At 46.7% G+C, this 21,827-nt stretch overlaps 1 long non-coding RNA gene across 1 annotated transcript; it reads right to left on the minus strand.

The window, feature by feature from the left end:
• Positions 1-2,954: 2,954 nt before the first annotated feature.
• LOC114815026 lies at positions 2,955-7,983 on the minus strand. The gene is made up of 2 exons (XR_003762812.2): positions 7,925-7,983; positions 2,955-3,155 (listed from the first exon to the last, which is right to left on the minus strand). It is a non-coding gene; the product is annotated as an uncharacterized LOC114815026 (long non-coding RNA).
• Between the last annotated feature and the right edge of the window lie 13,844 nt (positions 7,984-21,827).

Genomic DNA, 21,827 nt, shown 5'->3' on the forward strand with positions numbered 1-21,827 from the left:
CCTCTCCCAGACTCTCAGTAGATGCTACTGAAGGATTGATTCTATCATCCTTCCATCGATCGACTGATCTGAGGAGCAATTATGGGTGCCACAAGTTCAGATTGGACCCATCGGGGTGAACATTTCAGGGAAGGTGGCCGAAACCATGTCAACTGGTACCATCATCTCTGAGCCATCATGAAGCAGGTAGCCTAGCCTGGGACTCAGAAGGACATGGATTCTAATCCCAGGAAGGACATGGGTTCTAATCCCAGCTCTGCCACTTGTTTACTGTGTGACCTTGGACAAGTGGCTTCATATCTCTGGGCCTCAGTTACCTCATCTGCAAAATGGGGTTTAAGACTGGGAGCCCTATGAGGGACAGGGAGCCCGTCCAGCCTGATCAACTTGTATCTACCCCAGCACTTAGTACAGTGCCTGGTATCTAGTAAGCGGTTAATACCATAAAAAAAAAAGCCCAGATGTTGACTGGTATCCACATCTCATACCAACCGGGCCAGAAGATGCCAGGCACCTGTCTTTCTCTGTCAAGCTTAAGTGTTGACTGGTAACACGTCTCATGCCATCAACCCCGTATGTTAACTGGCACCGAGGTTTTATGGCTTAAGGAAAGAGCACAGGCTTGGGAGTCAGATCGTGGGTTCTAATCCCGGCTCTGCCATTTGTCAGCTGTGTGACTTTGGGCAAGTCACTTCACTTCTCAGTGCCTCACAGCAACCTCATCTGTAAAATGGGGATTAAGACTGAGTCCCACGTGATTACCTTGCATCTCCCCCAGCACTTAGAGCAGTGCTTGGCACATAGTAAGCGCTTAATAAATACCATCATTATCATACGATCTGGAAGATGCGCATCTAGCCTTCATTCAATCGTATTTATTGAGCACTTTCCATGTGCAGCCTACTCTTCAGTGACCCAGTGAATAGGATTCAGGCTCTTCTTGCCTCTCCTTACCTCTCGACTTAGGTTTCTCCTAGTGGAGAGGCTCAATGTGTGTTCAACTCCTCCTTTCTGAGTTTGGGGCCGGGGTTGGGGGGTGGGGGGGTGTCTCACCGGGTGGGTTGTTCTTATACCTCTAATTATTATTACATGAGAAAATAGCTACTCACATGAAGAGAGGTTTTCTTACTGTAGTAACTAGGAATTTTCAATGGCAGTCACTGAACAATTACAAACTACAATTTATACTCTATCCTCCAGTCTGTTCTCTGACAAAATGAGTACCTATTATTAGTCAGGCAATAATCAAATGCTTAAAATAGGCTTATAAAGGATCTTTGATTGCAGGAACAAGTTGTTACCGGGAGTTATGACTAGAATTCAAGAGACGACTTCTGGAATCACGTACAACAGAGCTAATGGGCTTCAGATAGTTCAGGAAATGGGGAAAAGGTAAAAAGGGAGAGTGTGGATTCCTTTAGTGGAACTGGTCCTTAGGTGTTGAAACATCTCCGGGATGGACGGTCAGAGAAGTGGCGTGGCCTGGTGGAAAAAGCACAGGACTGGGAGATAGAGGACCTGTGTTCTAATCCTGATTTCACCAGCTACCTGCTGTGTTACCCTGGGCAAGTCATTTTACTTCTATGTGCCTCAGTTTCCTCGACTGTAAAATGAGAATACCTGTTCCCCTTCCTACTTAGACTAAGATCACCATGTGGGGCAAGGCCTGTGTCCAACCTAATTAACTTGTATTTACCTCACTGCTTAGAATGGTGCTTAACATATAGTAAGTGCTTAAATATAATCATAAGAAGGAATAACTTAGAGCATCGGTGATACCTGGATGATTGGATTCAGGCTGGAAAAAGCACTCCATCACAAGCCCTGCCCTCACCCTCCAGGCTCAGACTCTCCCATTCCGGTTCCCAATCAGAACACTGAGTGAGAAGATCATTTGAGATTTCAACTACCAGGATGTCTGCATATCTACCAGCCAGACTGGTAATAATAATTCCTTGATTGCATCTGCTTTTTTTTAAATTTTCCAAAGGACTTGCTCTATAATAATAATACCGATTTTAATGATCTCATCAAACGAGGATCTCAATTCCCTCCCTCCCCCTACCACATCTGTTTGAGGGAGCTGAGGCAGACAGGTTATCCCCATTTTAGACGACCGTAGTGAGGCCCAGAGAGACTTAAGTGACTGCTTGATATAAGCTGGCAGGCCGGTGGCTGAGCTGAGATCAGGCCTCCCGACTCCTAGACCTGCACTCTTTCTACTAGATCACGCTGCTTCTGAGCCCCCAGAGAAGGATGGTATCCCAAATTCTGTGGAATTAGAGAGGTAAGAGTTCAGTACTATGGAAGACCATTTCTTTCCATAACGCCTCACTGAAGGCACATCTCCTCCAGGAGGCCTTCCCCAGCTAAGCCCTCATTTCCCCCTTCTCCCCCTCCCTTCTACAATGCACTTGCATTTTGATTTGCTCCCTTTAATCACCCCTCGCTCAGCCCCACGCACTTACGTACCTATCCAGAACGTATTACTTGGGTTGATGTCTGTCTCTCCCTCTAGACTGTAAGCTCATTGTAAGCAGGAAACAGGTCTACCAACTCATTTGTATTATACTCTCCCAACTGTTTAGTGCAGTGCTCTGCACACAGTACGCGCTGAATAAATACACCTGATCGATTCTCCCTCGAGAAAAACCTGGCCCACTCCTGCTGTCAGAAGGACGTTGCAGTTCGCAGGGACTGTTCAGGGTGGGAAGTGATTGTGTCTTATGCCTCCGACTTTTTCCAAGTCCTGCAGAGAAGTCACGAGGAGAGACCATTACATTCCACTCATCCTCCCTCAAGCTCCCAGATTCGGCCTTCCTCTAGGCTCTTCAGCATGTCTGCCTTCCTCCTGCAGACAGTATTCAAGCTTCTGCCTCAGGGGCTATAAATAAGTCAAGGCAGAATACATAATTTAGCAATCGGTGTAAAAACAAACCTTCTGTCAAATGGGGCACTTGGCTAATGAATATTTTTTTATTTACTACTGCAGGAAACCAAGACCCATTAAAGGAGCTCTGCCCTGCTAGGACTGAGACCTCCGGGATTCAGGGGTGCCCACGCCAGTAATCCGTCTTTTAGAAGTTGAATTCCGGATGATGATTCAGCTCTGTTCTGCTCCGCGGGTCTGCCATGGTCGGCTTTCCACACCGGAGCTAGTAGAAACCAATGGGGTTATTAGATGCATTAAAATTGCTATTGATTCTTAATTAGCCAAAGCAAGCAATAGTAACAGCAGGCAAAAAAGAGGGGGGGGGGGAGTTGTTTGCCTGGGTAAACGTTGTCTGATCTGTGAGCACTGTTGCTCCCAATCTACCTGTCTCCTACCCTCTCATCTGCCCTCCCCAGACCCTCAAAGGTGGCATGGCTGGTCAAGAGAAGGAAGATGATGGTCAGAGCCATCCATGCTGGTTCAGATGGTCAGATGGACCCAGACCTAGACAAGGTCCTACCCCAACCCACTGTGTCATTTAAGGCTGAGGCCCTTACACGTAGAGCCTCCATAAACAGTTATCGGCCCCATTGTTCCCAGCCAAATTTTTGCAGGTAGTCCATGGAGCTTAGCAGTTGGGACTTTCAGGAGGGTCTCAAGGTCTCTTCCACAAGACTTGTGGGGGCATCTCCATCCCAAAGCTGGCACCAAAACATCCTTTCTTTAGGACATAATTTGCTTCTGCCTTCAAGCCCCACATACGTGGCCCTTGCTAGTTAAGTCAGTCGGACAGGATTGTCCACTCCCAAAGCAGTTAGTTCAGTGCTCCACACATAGTGGGCACTCGATGAATATCATTGATGGATCAATTTTGACAACCCATAAGGTAATTTAAACTTTCTTAAGATAATTCCTAATTTAAAATAGAGAACCGGAAAAAAGAAATAAAAAAAGGGAATTAAACGAGCTCTTCCACCTCCTATTGGAACGGAGCAGAGGACATAAGCAGGTCCTTCAAATAAAAACCTACCACTGGTCCTCACAGAAAACCAGCAGGGAGGCAGGGCGAAAGAATAAGAACAACTGTGGTATTTAAGGGCTTGGTAAGTGCCAAGCACTGTACTAAATGCTGTGTTAGATACAAGATAATCAGGTCCCACATGGAGCTCACAGTCTACGGAGGAGGGCGAACAGGTAGTGAAACCCCATTTTGCAAATGAGGGAGCTGGGGAGCAAAGAAATTAAATGACGTGTCTAAAGTCATTCAACAGGTATGAGGCAGAAAGAGGATTAGAACCCAAGTTTCCCGGCTCCCAGGTCTGTACTCTTTACATTAGGCCACACTGCTTCAAGTGAGAGAGGTGATGGTTGATGCCACCCCACCCTTATCTCAACCTGCCAATCATATGGTTTTATACCAAACATTCCATCTTTCAGCTAGTCTGTCCAGAGGCAGTACCATTTACCATAGTACCATAGAGAAGCAGTGTGGCTCAGTGGAAAGAGCCTGGGCTTGGAAGCCAGAGGTCATGGGTTCGAATTCCGGCTCTACCACTTGTCAGCTGTGACTGCGGGCAAGTCGCTTCACTTCTCTGTGCCTCAGTTCCCTCATCTGTAAAATGGGGATGAAGACTGTGAGCCTCACGTGGGACAACCTGATTACCCTGTATCTACCCCAGGGCTTAGAACAGTGCTCTGCACGTAGTAGGACCTTAACAAATACCAACATCGTTATTATTATTTAGTGTTAGACTGCTAGTCCCCCACCCCATCCCAGTATTACATCTTTGCTGACTGAGGCCCTAAAGGATTCCGGTATCTTGATATCCAGTCCCATAGAGTTAACAGTAAAGGAGGCTGGAATTCAAATCCCTTCCAGTTATAGGATTCTAGATTTGTCCTTGTGTCCAAGGGGGAATAGGAGCCCCTCTAGCCCCCCAGCCTCCTATCCTAGATTAAGATGCCCCTGCCTGACACCCCCTTAAAGCAGTCAGCCATCAAAGCGTGGATTCCTCACCCACCAGCACAGGTGCGTCCAATTAGTTTGCAAGCAGCCCTACTCCCACTTCTCTCTGGACCTGCAAGACGATACTCTTTCATTCTCCCTGCCCGGCGACAAAAATATTGCTTTACAGTGATAAGCATCTCGTAAAACAATATTTGGAACGTTATTATCTGGATCAGTCTAACCCAGGAGGCGGAGGCCAGGTGAGGCCAGGGAGGATAGTTCGGGCTTGATGATCCCGTGATTGGCAATGGGTTCGTCAATGCTCGAACGATAAAGCCTCATCGACTCCCAGAGGTGAAGCGATTGAAATTCAACGGCAAGAACGGAAAATTCAGAGGGGCTGAAAACTCGAGCCCTGGTAACAGGATGCCAAGTCATGAGGAGAGTCAGCAGAAAGAGTGTGAATGTGCACATGGGCTGCTGATTTTATTTCACCTCCAGGTCGAAAGTTCCAGTTGTCCAGTGCCTGCCCTGATGTGCTTCAGAGGTTAGCCAGCAGGGATAAGCCCTGGTGCTGAGGAGATCATTTCCTGTCTAGCATTAGAACCATGCTAGACATTAAACATGAAGCTCCATCTGAGGAAAGACAGGAACCATGGACTTAGACAGAAGCTCTTATTATAGTATTTGTTAAACCACTTATTGTGTGTCAGATTGGACTGTCAGATTGGACCCGGTCCCTGTCCCACATCAGGCTCACAGTTAAAGTAGAAGAGACAACGGGCACTGAATCCCCACTTTGCAGATGAGGGAACTGAGGTTCAAAGAAGTAACTTGTCTAAGGTCTCACAGCAAAGTGACAGAGCTGGGATTAGAACCCAGGTCCCCTGATTCCTAGGCCAAGTAATTACCAATAGCCCATGGCCTATTGCAGCAGCTGGGTTCAGAGATGCCACGAGGCCCAGGTAGCTCAAGTATTGAGGAAGGAAGGTCTAAAGAGGACAGAAGGAAAGGGGATTAAAATCCCAGAATTTGGAGGTCAGTAAGGAAAGAGCAGAACTATCCCTTTCTGTGTCTGTCCTGGATGGCTCAGTGATCCACCTGGGGGCAGGGGACTGGACGAGGTGACCCACTAGATCCTCCAGCTTTGTGATATGTTCCTAGGATGGTGAGGGGAGATAATTAGTAATAATGCCCCCCATCATATAGTCGGAGTAATAATAATGGGGTATTTGTTTAGAATTTACTACGTGCCGAGCTCCGGAGTAGTTTCGCTATACTCAGCTCAGACAGATCCCGTCCCACAGCCTAAGGGGAGGGAGAAAAGGTATTGAATCCCCATTTCTCAGTTGAGGAGACAGGAACAGAAGTTAAATGACTTATCCAAGGTCATACAGCAGAGACGTAGTGGAGCTGGTATTAGAACCCAGGACCTTTGGCTCCCACACCTGAGCTCTCTCCAGTAGGCCATGCTGCTACTCAGTGAAGTGTGCCCAGGATAGGTGTAAGCAGGGTTGGCTCCAGCCAGTGAGCAAGTCAAGTCACTACCTCCGGGTGCCCCACGGTGGGGTGGCCACAGAGTGGCAGAAGTTGGAAAAAAATGGCTTTCTCCAAGTTGGAAGCAGTGTTTGTGTGTACCAGGACCTGGGAGATGAACACGGTGGCTCTGGAAAAAAAGAGGGCAGGGATGGAAGTCTCCCTGGAGAAACACGCTAGCCTTCAGGGTTCCGGCAAACTTCCATATGTCTTCATCATACTATATCAGGTGCCTGCCACATGACTTACAGGGAAACTGAATTATGGGCAGAGGATGAGTCTGTTTATTGTTGTATTGTACTCTCCCCAGCACTTAATACAGTGTTCTGCACACACTAAGAGCTCAGTACAATTCAATGAATTAACCTAATGACCTCACATGGAATGAGTGGAGGTGGGGGAATTTTTAATAGCCTGAGGGCAGACCAGTGTGGCATAGCGGAAATGTCATGAGAGTCCAAGGATCTGAGTTCAAACTGTGCCTCTGCTACACGCCCACCATATGACCTTGAGCAGATCACTTCATTCCTCTTTGACTCAGTCTCCTCATCTGTGAAATGGGGGATTTTAATATCCATTCCCACTCCTTAGACAATAAGCCTCATGGGGGATGTGATTTGAGTCTCTGTTGGATCCACCCCAGCACCTAGCTCAGTGCTCAGCACATAATAGGTATTTAATTGTTATTATTAGAATCCGAGTCCAACCACAACACTTTTTGTGAACCCAACCCTTGGGGAGGGAGGGAATTAGTTTCTGCCTCATCTTCCCTGGGACAAGTTACTTAAGTCCTAATTTAGAGAATAAGGAGAATGAGGTATTTTCAAAGAAAACTGGATCTTGGAAGCAGCTGAACCTGAAGCTCCATCTGAGGAGAGGTAGGAGACAGGCTGTCCACTGAGCATTCCCCACACCCAATATAGAGCAGAAAGGAAACAACATAGTTTAGGGGACAAAACACAATCCTGAGAGACAGAGAACCTAGGTCCTATAATCCCAGCTCTGCTACTTGCCTGCTGTGTGAGATTGGGTAAACCACTTAACTTCTCTGTGACTCAATACCTGTTCTCCTGCCTACTTGACTGGGAGCCTTATGTGGAACAGGGACCTGATAAACTTGCATCTGTTCCAGCACTTAAACACCATTTAAAGAACACAAAAAGAGAAAAAAAAAAGACTAACCACTCTGTAGCTGCCCCCTGAAGCAGCCAAACCAAATTTTAAGTGCCACCTGATAAGTGTTCCAGGGTAAAAGATATTCAAGTCAAACCATAAGCTCTGGATTGTAAACTCCTTATGGGCAGAGAATGTGCCTTCCAATTCCATCTTATTATTCTCACCCAAGCACTTAATGTAGTGTTTTACAACATAGTAAGTGTTCAATAGATACCACTGATTGATCAGGCAATCCCTAACCTTTATCGTGCTCCTAGATGAAGGGAAGCAGATTAAGTAGCTTATCCTCATTTGAGAAATGGAAACAAACAAGAAGTAGTTAAAAGACCTACCTGAAATTACATAGCAGGGACATAGAGAGTAACCAACTTTCATCTTCCACAAGGTCTATGGCTGTGGTGTGAGGAGCCAGAATTTATAGTTCTCATAATGAGTCCTCTCAGCTACCCATCCCTCTGGCTTCCTCCCTAGCCCAGGTCAGCTGGGACACACGATTACAATCCTCAGGTGCTAAGTGATAAATTCGGGGTCTTGCTGCCGCCAGGAATTTCTTCCCAACAACTAACTGGCTCGAGGTGGCTGGGCAGGGGTGCCAGTGAGTAGGCAAAAAGCAGAAATGCAAAACCAGAGGCGAAACCATATATTTGCTGCTTAGGAAGCCATTTGGAGACAGTATTCTTGGAAAAACCCAAGATTTTTTCCATCTCAAATTGTCAAATCAGTGTCCCTATTCCATCCCTCTCTGACCCATCCCTCTATGTGATCCACTTTCCTGCTATGGAGATGATTTTCCCAGTCACCTGTCAAGCCTCCGCTATTTCAGGTTTATAAACCCTGTTCAATAAAACCCAGTCATCGAGACCCGCCTTATCCAGAGCATTTCTCCCATCATCGTCAACATCTCAAAATCAAATCAACTATTTCCCTAAATGTCCAAGGGTTTGCTTTAGATCTCTTGTCTTCCCTCTCCCTTTCTTAGAATTTGCTCGATACCTAGGCTTCAGAGAGGCCCTGGGCCCGGTTCAATTTATTTTCAACCACTCCAGCCAGAGACAACAGGGAGCAAGGATACATAATGAGAAAATTATCCCAGGTTCACTTCCTGTTATACTATTCCTCTGCTGACTGTAACGATATGTATGCCACACTTACTATGGTTCAGATGGTTGATAAAATGGTCCCTTAAGTGTTCTCAGTGCAGGCTTCAAGTTAACTAATATGTACCAGGCAGTTAATAATACAGTAGCTAGAAGTAGGTCTTTTAAGGCACACTTAACCTCGGAAGAAAAGGCTTTCTCTCCTCCCAACACAGACACAGAGAATGTATGGGATTTCGGAGCGGGGTCAACAGTTGGGAAATTTGTCAGTGAATAAGCCAGAGTTGGTCATATTTTTATCATTATTATTATTAATAATAATTTAAATGCTTGCTATCAATCAATTGTATTTATCGAGGGCTTACTCTGTGCAGAGCACCGTACTAAGTACTTGGGAAAGTACAATACAACAGAATTAGCAGACACGTCCCCTGCCCATAACGAGCTGCTCGCCGTGGGCAGGGAATGCATCTGTTTATTGTTATATTATACTCTCCCGAGGGCTTAGTACAGTGCTCAGTAAATACGATTAAATGAATGACTGAACAAGCTTCCATGTATCAAGCACTGCTCTAAGAGCTGAGTAGATGCAACTTAATCAGGTTGGCCACAGCCATATCGGGCTCATGGTCATTTTACAAGCCCCATTTTACAACTGAGGAAACTGAGTCATAGAGAATAATAATAGTAATGTTGGTATTTGTTAAGCGCTTACTATGTGCCGAGCACTGTTCTAAGCGCTGGGGTAGACACAGGGGAATCAGCTTGTCCCACGTGGGGCTCACAGTCTTCATCCCCATTTTACAGATGAGGGAACTGAGGCACCGAAAAGTTAAGTGACTTGCCCAAAGTCACACAGCTGACAAGTAGCCGAGCCGGAATTCGAACCCATGACCTCTGTCTCCAAAGCCCGTGCTCCTTCCACTGAGCCACGCTGCGTTAAGGGGCTTGCCCAAGTTCACACAGCCAGCAATTGGCAGAACTGGGTTTAGAAGATCCTCTGACTCCCATACCATTAAGCAGTGAGTACTGAACTCTGCACATAGTATGTGCTCAATAAATACCGTTGCCTGATGGATTGACTGGCCCCCACTTAGGCCACGCTGCTTCTAAAAAGGTCACATGACACCATCCCCCAGGGTGGAGGATGAGCGATAAAAATCCTCGCTGGTGGATCGTCAAATCATCTGTCAGGGCGCTTTCCAGCTGAGAAGCCTATTTCCGTTGGAAGTTTTCTTCCCTCTTATTAGAGCCACTCCCCTCAAGCTATCACCCACCGCTCGGGGAATTCCTCCATCAAGTGAGCAAGTTTCAGTTACTTGTTCTCCTATTTTATGTTCATGTTCTTGGGTCTGCCAGTTGCACGTGTGTCCATTCGTAGGTTTGAAGGCTTTGGCCTGCTCCCACTACTCTGTTAGATCGTAATGGCTCTCAGAGTTGGAGAAGCTGAGCTGAGCTTTCCTGGAGGCATACTCTGAGTTCTGCAGATTTCCAGCAGAAGCTGACAGGCATGTTGAGAAGCAGCCTGGCCTAGTGGGAAGAACATGAGACTGGGAGTCAGAGGTTCTGGGTTCTAATCCCAACTCTGCCAATCGTTTGCTTTGTGATATTAAGCAAATTCCTGAACTTCTTTAGGCGTCAGTTCCCTTACCTGTAAAGTGGGGATTCCATAACTGTTCTCCCTAGACTCTAGCGTGCTCTCCTAAGCATTTAGTACAGTGCTCCGCAACAAGGAAGGGCTTGAGAAATACCACTGATTGATCGGTAGGGTTGGAGAGAGAGCCCAAGGGAGGCCAGAGTTGTCAGAAGATCAGTGAAAATCATGTGGGACAGGGACTGCATCTGATTTGAGTAATTTGTATCTACCCCAGCGCTTAGTACAGAATTTGCACATAATAAGTGCTTAACAAGTATCATAATTATTATTATCATTATTATTATAACTCTGACCTGGGATTCAGGAGACCTTAGGCAGAACCCAGCTCTGCCACATGCCTGCTGTGACTTTGGGCACGTCACTTAAATTCTCTCAGCTTTGATATCCTCATTGGTAAAATGAGGATAAAACAACTTTCCTCCCTTAAACTACCTGCTCTCCCTTCCCCTTAGGCTGTGAGCCCCAAAAGGGACAGGAATTGTGCCTGTTATGATTGCATTATATCTACCCCAGTGGTTGGTACATAGGGAGTGCTAAATAGATACCACAGTTTTTATTCTTATTCCAGAAAAAGGTCTCTCTGGTGTTGTTATTTAAAATAAATCCCAATCCACACACAACCTAACGCACTCTGTTTCTTCCAGGTCAGCCAAAGAACATCCAGCAGATTTGAGAAGGAGCACGGCATAGTGATAGAGCATGGGCCTGGGAGTCAGAAGGTCATGGGGTCTAATCCTGGCTCTGCCACTTGCCTGCATGTGACCTTGGGCAAGTCACTTCACTTCTCTGGGCCTCAGTTAACTCATCTGTAAAACGGGAATTGAGACTGTGAGCCCCAAATGGGACAAGGACTGTGTCCAACCTGATTTGCTTGTACCCAACCCAGCACTTAGTACAGCACCTGGAACTTAGGAAGGGCTTAACAATTACAATTTGAGGATCACCACTGGCTATCTTAGTAATGGCAAAAAATTAAATTCCTCGCCGCCCTTCCTGGATGGGAGGTAGTGATTGGAATTTCATTACTAGAGTCAGGGTTTAGGGACAGTTCAGATTCAAAGAGACAGCAGAATTAGGGAATCTTTCCTCTCTGTATTTTATTTTAACATCAGTCTCCTCCGTGTGACTGTTAACATTTTGATCGCAGGTATCGTGTCTACAAACTGTACTCGCCCAAGCATTTAGTCTAGCGGTCCTTACATGATAAGGTCTCAATAAATACCGTTACTTGATTGATAGACTGATTACATTTGCTTTCATCAGCATCTGCTGAATATGAAGAGGATTTCTTTCCTCCAATCTCCAATGAGGAAGGGATAAGTTTAGGAATTAGAGACGTGAGGGAGGGCCATGACTCTCACTGTTAGACTGTAGGCTCCTCCAAGGCAGGGATCGTGGCTACTAATTCTAGCGTACTCTCCTAAGGATTTAGCACAGTGCTCTGCAACAAGGAAGGGCTCGAGAAATACCACTGATCGATTGATAGGGTTGGAGAGAGAGCCCAAGGGAGGCCAGAGTTGTCAGAAAATCAGTGCTATCCACTGCTTCTCTTTCCTGTCCCATTCCTCCGCCCACCTCTTTCTCGCCGCCTTTCTGCCTGTCCTTTCCTGTCTATTCCTGCCATTTTCTCTGTCTCTTCCTCTTTCTCTACCTGTCCTTTTTCTCTCACACACTCTCACTCGGTCTCAATTTCTCTCAGCCTAGCTCCCCTTTGGGATTTGAAGGGCTGATTATTCCAGTGATTTAATAAAAACAACAGTGCCTGTTTTCTTCACCTATTGTGACTGTCAAGTTTTTAAGGAGGAGAAATTCCTAGGTTTTCCACCTTCCACCTGTCCCACCTGGGGATGGGCTTATCAAGCGACAGAGAGCTCAGCTGCTGGAGTTGGAGAGAAACAGTCGTGCTTTCTCTCATCTGCCACTTCCCTGCCCACCTCGCCTCATAAAGGAGACTCTTAGGCAGACAGAGGTTATTTAGCAGTTCTTCAGGACCAGACAAAGCCCTTATTAGGAGGGAGAAGAGGCACTGAACCCCCATTTCTCATTTCCCCTCTCAAAAAAAGAGACACATGTCTTAATGGAAACATCACTTTGCAGCATTCTTAATGGAAAGAGCAGAATCTTGGAACTCAGAGGACCTGGTTTCTCCTCCTGGTTCTGCCACATACCTGCTGTGTGAGCTTGGGCAGCGTGGCTTAGTGGATAGAGCAGAGGCCTGGGAGTCAGAAGGTCCAAGGTTCTAATCTTACCTCCGCCACATCTGCTGTGTGACCTTGGGCAAGTTACATCACTTCACTAAGCCTCAGTTCCCTCATCTGCAAAATGGGGATTAAGAGCGCGAGCCTCATGTGGGACAGAGAGTGTGTCCGACCTAATTATCGTGAATCTACTCCAGGGCTTAGAACAGTGCTGGGCACATAGTAAGTGCTTACCGAATACCATACAAATGAAAGTCACTTAACCTTTCCGTGCCTCAGTTTCTTCATCTGCAAAATGGGAATTCAATACCTGTTCTCCTTCCTACTTAGACTGTGATCCCCATGTGAGACAGGGACTGAATCTGATCTGATTAATTTGCATCTACCCCAGCACTTAGAAGAGACACACTGACACACAGTAAGCACTTAACAAACACCACAGTTACTATTATCATCACGGGACAGGAAGCCACAAGCTCCAGGTTCCAGTCCGAGATCTACCACTGGCATGTTGGGTGACCTCGGGCAAGTCATTTAACCTCTGTGTGGGCCTCAGTTTCCTCATCTGGAAAATGGGGATAAGATATGTGTCCATCCCTACCTCTTAGATTGCGAGCTCCGCGATGGAACGGGGACTATGCTGGATCTGATTATTTTGCATCTAGCCCCAACTCTTAGCACAGTGTTTGACACACAGTGAATGTGTTATCAACACCACAACTAACTAATCCCTGAGAAACTCCAGTGGATGGCAAGCCTATTTCATTATCAATAATTTTTATGGAAAGTTATTTTGTGTAGTTCCAGGGACTTTTTTGTAATTGATGCTGTAAAAAAATTTTAGTGATTTGCTCTTCTTTGTAATTATGAGTGATTAGAATATCTTTTATATTACATAGCATTTTTCTTTTAAACAATTGTATACATTTTGTATTCTTTGCTTTTCTCGATACAGAGACTTTAATGAGAATGGATTCATTGTGTGCCATAATTTGCTATTATTATAGTGTGTCGTGAAAATGAGTTATTTCCGTCCCTGAAATATAATGCCCAGTGTAATGTATTTTTTGCAGGGTTTCTTTCCCCGCTAGGGATGGAGAAAATATGTTTGCCAAGTTTAGAAACCGACATGAACCTGGAGGGTTTATAGTTCCAAACTGATCTCAACCCTTTTTGGTGTCTGAATCTGTCTACTGCAGCTTCCTGCTTCCAAGAAAAAATGGCTTTCAAGGCTGCCGAACGCAACGGCAAAGTCTCCGGGTGTTTATCGGCCAACAGATCATCCCCGCCCAATGACAGTTCGTGGAACCAGACCTCGGGAGCCAGAAGCCTCCTGCAAGGCAGAGTTTGCCCCTGAAAAGATCGTACAACTGGAGTGACGATCATTAAATCCATGGCATTTGTTGACTACTTACTGGGACCCGAACACTGTACTGAGCGTTTGGCAGGATTGGGCTTCACCTCTCACATACGATAGGAGACGCCACCCAGTGCTCGTCAAGACCATTCAGGGGCCGACGTTGAGGAGCTTTTAATTCGGTGGGGCCAGTTCTCCTGCTTCCTTCTCTGGCTTGTTGTGGGCAGGGAACGTGTCTACCGACTGTTATTTTGTACTCTCCCAAGCGCATATTACAGCGCTCTGCACATAGTAAGAGCTCAATAAATACCACCGATCAATTGAGTCTTTTCCCAGTCACCTTTCAGGAGAGCCTGAACTCCCCACTGACCCAACCCATCACCGGCCCCTACGAGGGCAGCAGCCGCTCGTAGAGCCCTGATGTCCAAACCCCATCTAGTCAGGTCTCCGCCAAGCCAAGTACGAAATGACCCATTCCCCTCAGAAACCCGTCGGGCTGCCTCCGGAGAAGGCCGGGGGAACCCTAAAATAGGTTTCCGTGGGTCAACCCAACAATTAGGCTGGACGGTCTGTGACTTACGGGACACAAGATATAATTTAGATTTCCATCTCAGCTCTGGGAAGAAGACTCTTTCTGTGCGGCCGACACGGACGCGAATAGCAGCCTGTTGCCCCCGGTGTGTTTTCTCTGCTGCCAACTTGGGAGTCTTGGGGTGGGCCGGGCCTTGTCAGAGACGGAGCTAGCTCCGTGACCGTGTCAAGGCTTTCTCGGTGGAAGACGGTTATAAATGGAGGCTGAAAGGAGGTCAGGGTGAAATCGCTCCATCAATCAGTGCTATTTATTGAGTGCTTAGGACAAGGAGAACACTGTCCTAAGTCCTTGGGAGAGTACAATGCAACAGAGTTGGTAGCACATCCCCTGCCCATGATGAATTTTCAGTCTAGAAGAGTTGGAGTTGTCAGTTGGAGTTGTCTGGAAACCAGAACTTTCTGAGCAGCGTGGCCTGGGATTCAGGAAACCTGAGTTCTAATCACAGCTGTGTCCCTGGCCTCCTGTGTGACCTTAGACAAGTCACTTCTCTTCTCTGTTCTGTTTCCACTTCGGTAAAATGGGGAAAATAATACCTGCTCTCTCAATTATTAGACTGTGAGCAGTGACCGTCTCTCTGGCTCCTTTTCTAGAATGTAAATTCATTATGGGCAGGGAAATTGTCCGCTAATTCTGTTGCACCTTACTCTCCCAAACAGTACGGTGCTCTGCACGTAGTAAGCATTCAATAAATAAAACCAATCGATTAATTGGGTGGGACAGAGATGTGTCTGATCTAATTATCTTGATTTTTATTCAGTATAGCACAATGGCTAGCACATAGTAAACACTTTACAAGTGTCATTATTATTATTATTACAATTACTACTACTAATAATAGACTTCAGCAATTACTGAGGAAGGAAAGAATCAGAAATATGGAAGAGGTCGACAAGGTCAGAGTGATGATAGAAAAGGCCATTTCCACCTCATATGTCCTATAGAACATGGGATTCAGACCCTTCCCGACTGCCCAGGATCAACGATTTCATGATCCTAAATGAAAGGTCGTCAGGTCCTTCTGGTAAGCTACGATCAGGAGGTTGCTAACAGCCACTGGGACATTTGCCTTATAGCTCATCCCATCCCCTGGCTAATGAGATATTTACTTCATGGCCTAATTGAGATCATTTAAATGCTTCTCGTTGTTAAACGAGTAGCTAAAACCAGATTACATCTGTGGAAATTGAATTATGAGGGAACTGTGGTCTTTAGACGCTACAGAAAAGCGGAAGCATCCAGCCTTCGGAAAAGAGGGCTCAGAGAGGAGGTGTGGAAAGAGCCCTTATTTTAAATTTATTCCCCTCTCTAGACAGGCTTGTGGGCCGCTGGTCAACTGATTGGTAGTATTTATTAAAATCCTATTGCGTGCAGATCACTGTACTAAGAACCTGGGAGAAAGAGACCCATCCCTCCCCCGAGGGAGCTTTACAACATCGTAGGAAATGTTCTGGGCAAGTCACCCCCCTCCTCAAAAATCTCATTGGTTGCCTATCAACCTCTGTATCAAGCAAAAACTCCTCACTGTTGGCTTCAAAGCCGTCCATCACCTTGTCCCTTCCTACCTCACCTTCTTTCTCTCCTCCAGCCCAGCCCGCACACTCCGCCCCTCTGTTGCCGCTAACCTTCTGACCGTGTCTCATTCTCACCTTTGGCCCACGTCCTACCTCTGGCCTGGAATGCCCTCCCTCCTCAAATCCTTCAAACAATCACACTTCCTCCCTTCAAAGCCCTACTGAAAGCTCACCTCTTCCAGGAGGTCTTCCCAGACTAAGCCTCCCTTTTCCTCAGCTCCTCCTCCCCTCCCATCGCCCCGACTCACTTCCTTTGCTCTCCCCGCCTCCTCACCCCACAAAACTTGAATAGATATGTACATATCTACAGTTCTATTTATATTAATGCCTGTTTACTTGTTTTGATGTGTATATTTATTGCTATTGTTCTTGCCTGTCTGTCTCCCCCGATTAGACTGTAAGCCCATCAAAGAGCAGGGACTGACTCTATCTGTTACCGATTTGTACATTCCAAGTGCTTAGTACAGTGCTCTGCACATAGTAAGCGCTCAATAAACACTATTGAATAATATACCTATATTGATGCTATTGATGCCCGTTTACTTCTTTTGATGCCTGTCTCCCCTCTTCTAAACTTTAAGCCCTCTGTGGGTAGGGACTGCCTCTCTTTATTGTTGAATTGTACTTTCCAAGTGTTTAGTACAGTGCTCTGGACACCGTAAGTGCTCAATAAATAGGATTGAATGAAGGAAGGAAAGAAGGGGAGACTGACAAAAGACATTCCCAGACAATTAATCAGTGGCATTATTATTAATTATTATTATTATTACTGAGCTGTGCACTCAGTGGGCACTCAGTAAATACCACTGATTGATCAACTGACTCGATCTACCTACCTACTTACTTTGTCTTCCCTCTTCCTTGCATTTCTCAGCAGGGTGCTTTGAGGATGAGAGGAGGAAAGTTTTTAAAGCTACTCGGGAAGTGGATGGATTGAAGGCGCCATTCAAAGATTTATTGATTTCAGATCGAAAAACCAATTCTAACACGCAGGATGCTCTCAGAGCTTGTTCCAAATCCAGTGACCCAGGGGGTCTAGGGTCTTTTGCCTTTTCCATCCTGGACATGCTGTAAAGGAAATGACAGGATCGAAAAGCTGAACTTCAGGCCTGACCCTGCTACTGTCTGCTGTGTGACCTTGGTCAAGTCACTTCACTTCTTTGTGCCTCAGTTATCTCATCTGTAAAATGGGGATTGAGACTGTGAGTACTAAGTAGAACAGGGGCTGTGTCCAGCCAGATTTGCTTGTACTCACCCCAACCCTTTGTACGGGGTGCCTGGCACATAGTAAGCGCTAAACAAATACCATAATTATGATTATTACTGAGAAATGGGTTCTGACGCAGCTACACAGAGCTCAGATGGACCCTGTGGCCCAGGTTTTAGAGAGCAGAGCCAGACCTCAGGAGCCAATCATTCTAGGATGTCTTCTGGGACTTGTCTTTTCCTCCACCACCTGTCCCATCCCCATTACAACGGAGAATAGAGAGATGATGGTGGAAGAAGCAGCATGGCCCAGTGGAAAGATCCCGGGCCTGGGAGTCAGAGGATCTGGTTTCTAATCCCGGCTGTGTCACACGCCTGCTCTGTGATCTTGGCCAAGTCACTTCAATTTCCTCATCTGCAAAATGAGGATTGGTTACCCGTTCTCCCTCCTAGCTTATGTAGAATGTGAGCCCCATGTGGGACCTGACTATCTTGTATCTATTACTTTTAAATAATCTATAATTGCTTATTTATATAAATGTCTCTCTCCCCTCTAAACTGCAATCTCACTGTGGGCAGGGAATGTGTCTGTTTATTGTTATATTGTACTCTCTCAAGCACTAAGTACAGCGGTTTGCACACAGTAAGCACACAATGAATACAAATGAATGAATGGATGATTATCTAACCGAGTGTTTGGTACAGTGCTTGGCACATGCCACAAATACCACAATTAGTATCTTTTCTCTGGGGACAAAGAGAGATCTTTTGGGAATGCTGTGGGCCAGGTGCCACTGGAGCGATGGACTAACAGTCCACTACAGCTAAACAGGTTCGAGGTCCCCAACACCTGAAGATGTTTGGATAATACATTCATTGGTTCATTCTCGGTCTCCTTCGCGGGCTCCTCCTCCCCCTCCGCCCCATCCCCTAACTTTAGGGGTTCCTCAAGGGTCGGTTCTTGGTCCCTTTCGTTCTCCATCTATACTCATCCCCTTGGTGAACTCATTCATTACCACAGCTTCAACTATCATCTCTACGCAGATGACACCTAAATCTCCATCTCCTCCCCTGTTCTCTCCCCCTCCCTCCAGACTCGTATCTCCTCCTGCCCTCAGGACAACTCCATCTGGATGTCTGCCCGCCACCTAAAACTCAACATGTCCAAGACTGAGCTCCTTATCTTCCCTCCCAAACCTTCTTCTCCCCGACTTTCCCGTGGATGGCACTACCATCTTTCCCATCTCACAAGCCTGCAATCTTGATGTCATCCTTGACGCCACTCTCTCACTCATCTCCCACATCCAATCCGTCACCTTCACAACATCGCTAAGATCTGCCCTTTCCTCTCCATCCAAACTGCTACCTTGTTGGTACAGTCTCTCATCGTATCCCGACAGGATTACTGCATCAGCCTCCTTTCTGATCTCCCATCCTCCTGTCTCTCCCCGCTTCAGTCTATACTTCACTCTGCTGCCCGGATCATCTTTCTACAGAAAAACTCTGGGCACGTCACTCCCCTCCTCAAAAACCTCCAGTGGTTGCCTATCAACCTTTGCACGAAGCAAAAACTCCTCACTCTTGACTTCAAAGCTCTCCATCACCTTGCCCCCTCCTACCTCACCTCCCTCCTCTCCTTCTACAGCCCAGCCTGCACACTCCGCTCCTCCGCCGCTAACCTCCTCACCCTGCCTCATTCTCACCTGTCCCACCTTCGACCCCTAGCCCACACTCTTCCTCTGGCATGGAATGCCCTCCCTCCTCACATCTGCCAAACTAGCTCTCTTCCCCCCTTCAAAGTCCTACTGAGAGCTCTCCACCGCCAGGAGCCCTTCCAAGACCGAGCCCCCTTTTCCTCTGCTCCTCCTCCCCTCCCCATCACCCCTACTCCTTCCCTTTGCTCTACTCCCTTCCCCGCCCCACAGTACTTGTGTATATTTGTACATATTTATTACTCTATTTTATTAATGATGTGTATATGTCTATAATTCTATCTATTTTGATGCTACTGATGCCTGTCCGCTTGTTTTGTTGTCTGGCTCCCCCTTCTAGACTGTGAGCCCATTGTTGGGTAGAGATTGTCTCCATCTGCTGCTGAATTGTACTTTCCAAGCGCTTAGTACAGTGCTCTGCACACAGCAAGTGCTCAATAAATACGATTGAATGAATAAATGAATGATAAGGACCATTGATCCCACCCAGGCATCTGGCTTTAGAGGGCAGGCAGTGACGCTGTCCATCAACTTCCATGGATCCACCCCCACCCCTGATTAGACAAAATACAATCCTCCCTCCTCAATCGATCAATCAAACAGTCAAGGGTACTTATTGAGTGATTACTACATGCACAACACTGTACTAAACTCTTGGGAGAGTAGATAACAACAGAATTAGCAGACACGCTCCCTGCCCCTAACGAGCTCACAATCGATCAAGGGTAGTTACCGAGCACTTGCTGTGCGCAGAGCACTCTACTGAGCACTTGAGAAAGAACAATACGACAGAGTTAGTAGCTATGATACCTACCCACAAGAAGCTTTCATTTTATAGGAGGAGACGGCGTTAAAACAGATGAGAGATAGGGAAAATAGTAGAGAATAAGAATATTAAGTACCACGCAAAGCGACGGCCTCTTGGATTTTTTTCTTCTCCTCTCCCCCGCGGCGAACCCGAATCCTCCACCGAAGACACGATAACATATTTAAGCTGAGCACAAAGTGACATTTCATCATTAATACCCAATGTTATTTTATTGGAAGGTGTAAACATATATATTGTTCGCCGTCTCATCACCCAATCTAATTGCTTTTACTCTCCTAAATTCAGATGTAATTCAAGATAGAGAAATACGGGTCAGAATTACATCCGCAGCATGAGAATTATTAGTATTACTTTTCCGTGGCATGACAGTGATGTTTCAACAATCTATACATATTGATTTAGGCTGATAATAAACAATTTGATTAGCCCCTACCTATAGGCTGTCATTTCAATCACTGTCATCCAGCCAATAGAGTGGAAGGCAGATAGCAGACACATATGGCAAGAATGCTCAAAATAAGAAACTCTGGCCTGATTAGAGCCTAGGCTTCAGTGAATTGGACAAGACAGCTCAGCTGCCAGGTTATTAACTCTCTCAGAAAATACTCTGCCTTTTCCCTGGGGCCAGGCTGAATATTCCAATCTGGATCGATAAGCAATCTCCGGTGTGTATGAGATGCCAACCAGTGTCATTTGTCTCAGAACCGTCTCTCTACAAAGGATAAAAGCACCTGCATTTTTGAGGCCGCTCTCCACCTCTCGGGCCCTGTCACCTCCCCCTCTCCCGCCCCTCCCCTCTCCCCATCTTCCTCCTCCCCACCCCCGCCCCCAGGACTCTGTGATTTCCCTTTGCCTTTTTAACTAATGACCCCCGGAGAAGGCAGGGGTAACTGATTCTATTCCATCATCGGGAAGGCTCTTGCAGGTTGGTTTTAATGATCGTAATGGCTGCCTTTCAATCTTATAAAAATGATATCAGTCACGGTTTCCCCGTGGCATGCTTATGTAAGTAATGCGAGCGGTGCTGTGATGACAAGCGTACAGATGTCGGCCTAACGGGGCCCTCGGCAAGGAGAGAGAGCTCGGTACGTCCGGGTTTTAATAAACGGAAAACCGCGGCTCGGCCCTCTTTGGTGATTTCGGTGGGAAGGCGGAATCTGGGCCCGTCTGCGCCTCGAAGGTGGGAGATTTCGTCCCTAGTTTAGCAACGGAGAGCATTTGGGAAGAGGAGCTGCAGTCTGGCTTCGTGGGGATAGGGAGGGGGCGTAGGGGGAGAGGGGAGCTGTCACTGAGGCACACCTAACGGTAGTTAGTTCATTCATTTTCAGTGTTCCCAGTACCCCGAGCCTCTGGGCATCCAGCGCAGCATTTCTGCCCTACCCTGTGGCTGAAAAACTCCAGGATTAAAGTGTTGCCGAACCACTCTTTGGAATCAGTGCCTGGGTCCCTCTGGATAGGTCAAAGATTCCTGGACTTCTCTGTCTCTGTGGCTGAAGGGGTCTGGACTCTGACGGTGGGCAGAGCCCTGCAGTGGCTGGAGTTACCTAACCTGACATGGGTAGGGCTCCTGTTTGTGCCGAGACTCCCTGCGGCCATCTAATTCCCCCCTGATCCTCAGGGAGGCAGTGTGGCCTAGTAGAAAGATCTCAGGGCTGGTGGGAATCAGATGAAACAGAATCTAGTATCAATAATGTCAGTGGCCTGCTAAGGGGCCTTCTCCTTCTCCTTCTTAATCACCGGCGTTTATTCAGTGCTTACGGTGTATCAAGCGCTTGGGAGAATAATAATTAGTATGGTATCTGTTAAGCTCTTACTACGTGCCAAGCACTGTTCTAAGCATTGGGGTAGATACCGGGTAATCAGGTTGTCCCACGTGGGGCTCACAGTCTTCATCCCCATTTTACAGCTGGGGTAACTGGGGCACAGAGAAGTAAGTGGATTGCCCAACATCACACAGCAGACAAGTGGAGAGCTGGGATTAGAACCCACGTCCTCTGACTCCCAAGTCTGCGCTCT

Source organism: Ornithorhynchus anatinus, chromosome 11 (genome assembly GCF_004115215.2).
Source record: "Ornithorhynchus anatinus isolate Pmale09 chromosome 11, mOrnAna1.pri.v4, whole genome shotgun sequence".
In the NCBI taxonomy this organism is placed as follows: Eukaryota; Metazoa; Chordata; class Mammalia; order Monotremata; family Ornithorhynchidae; genus Ornithorhynchus; species Ornithorhynchus anatinus.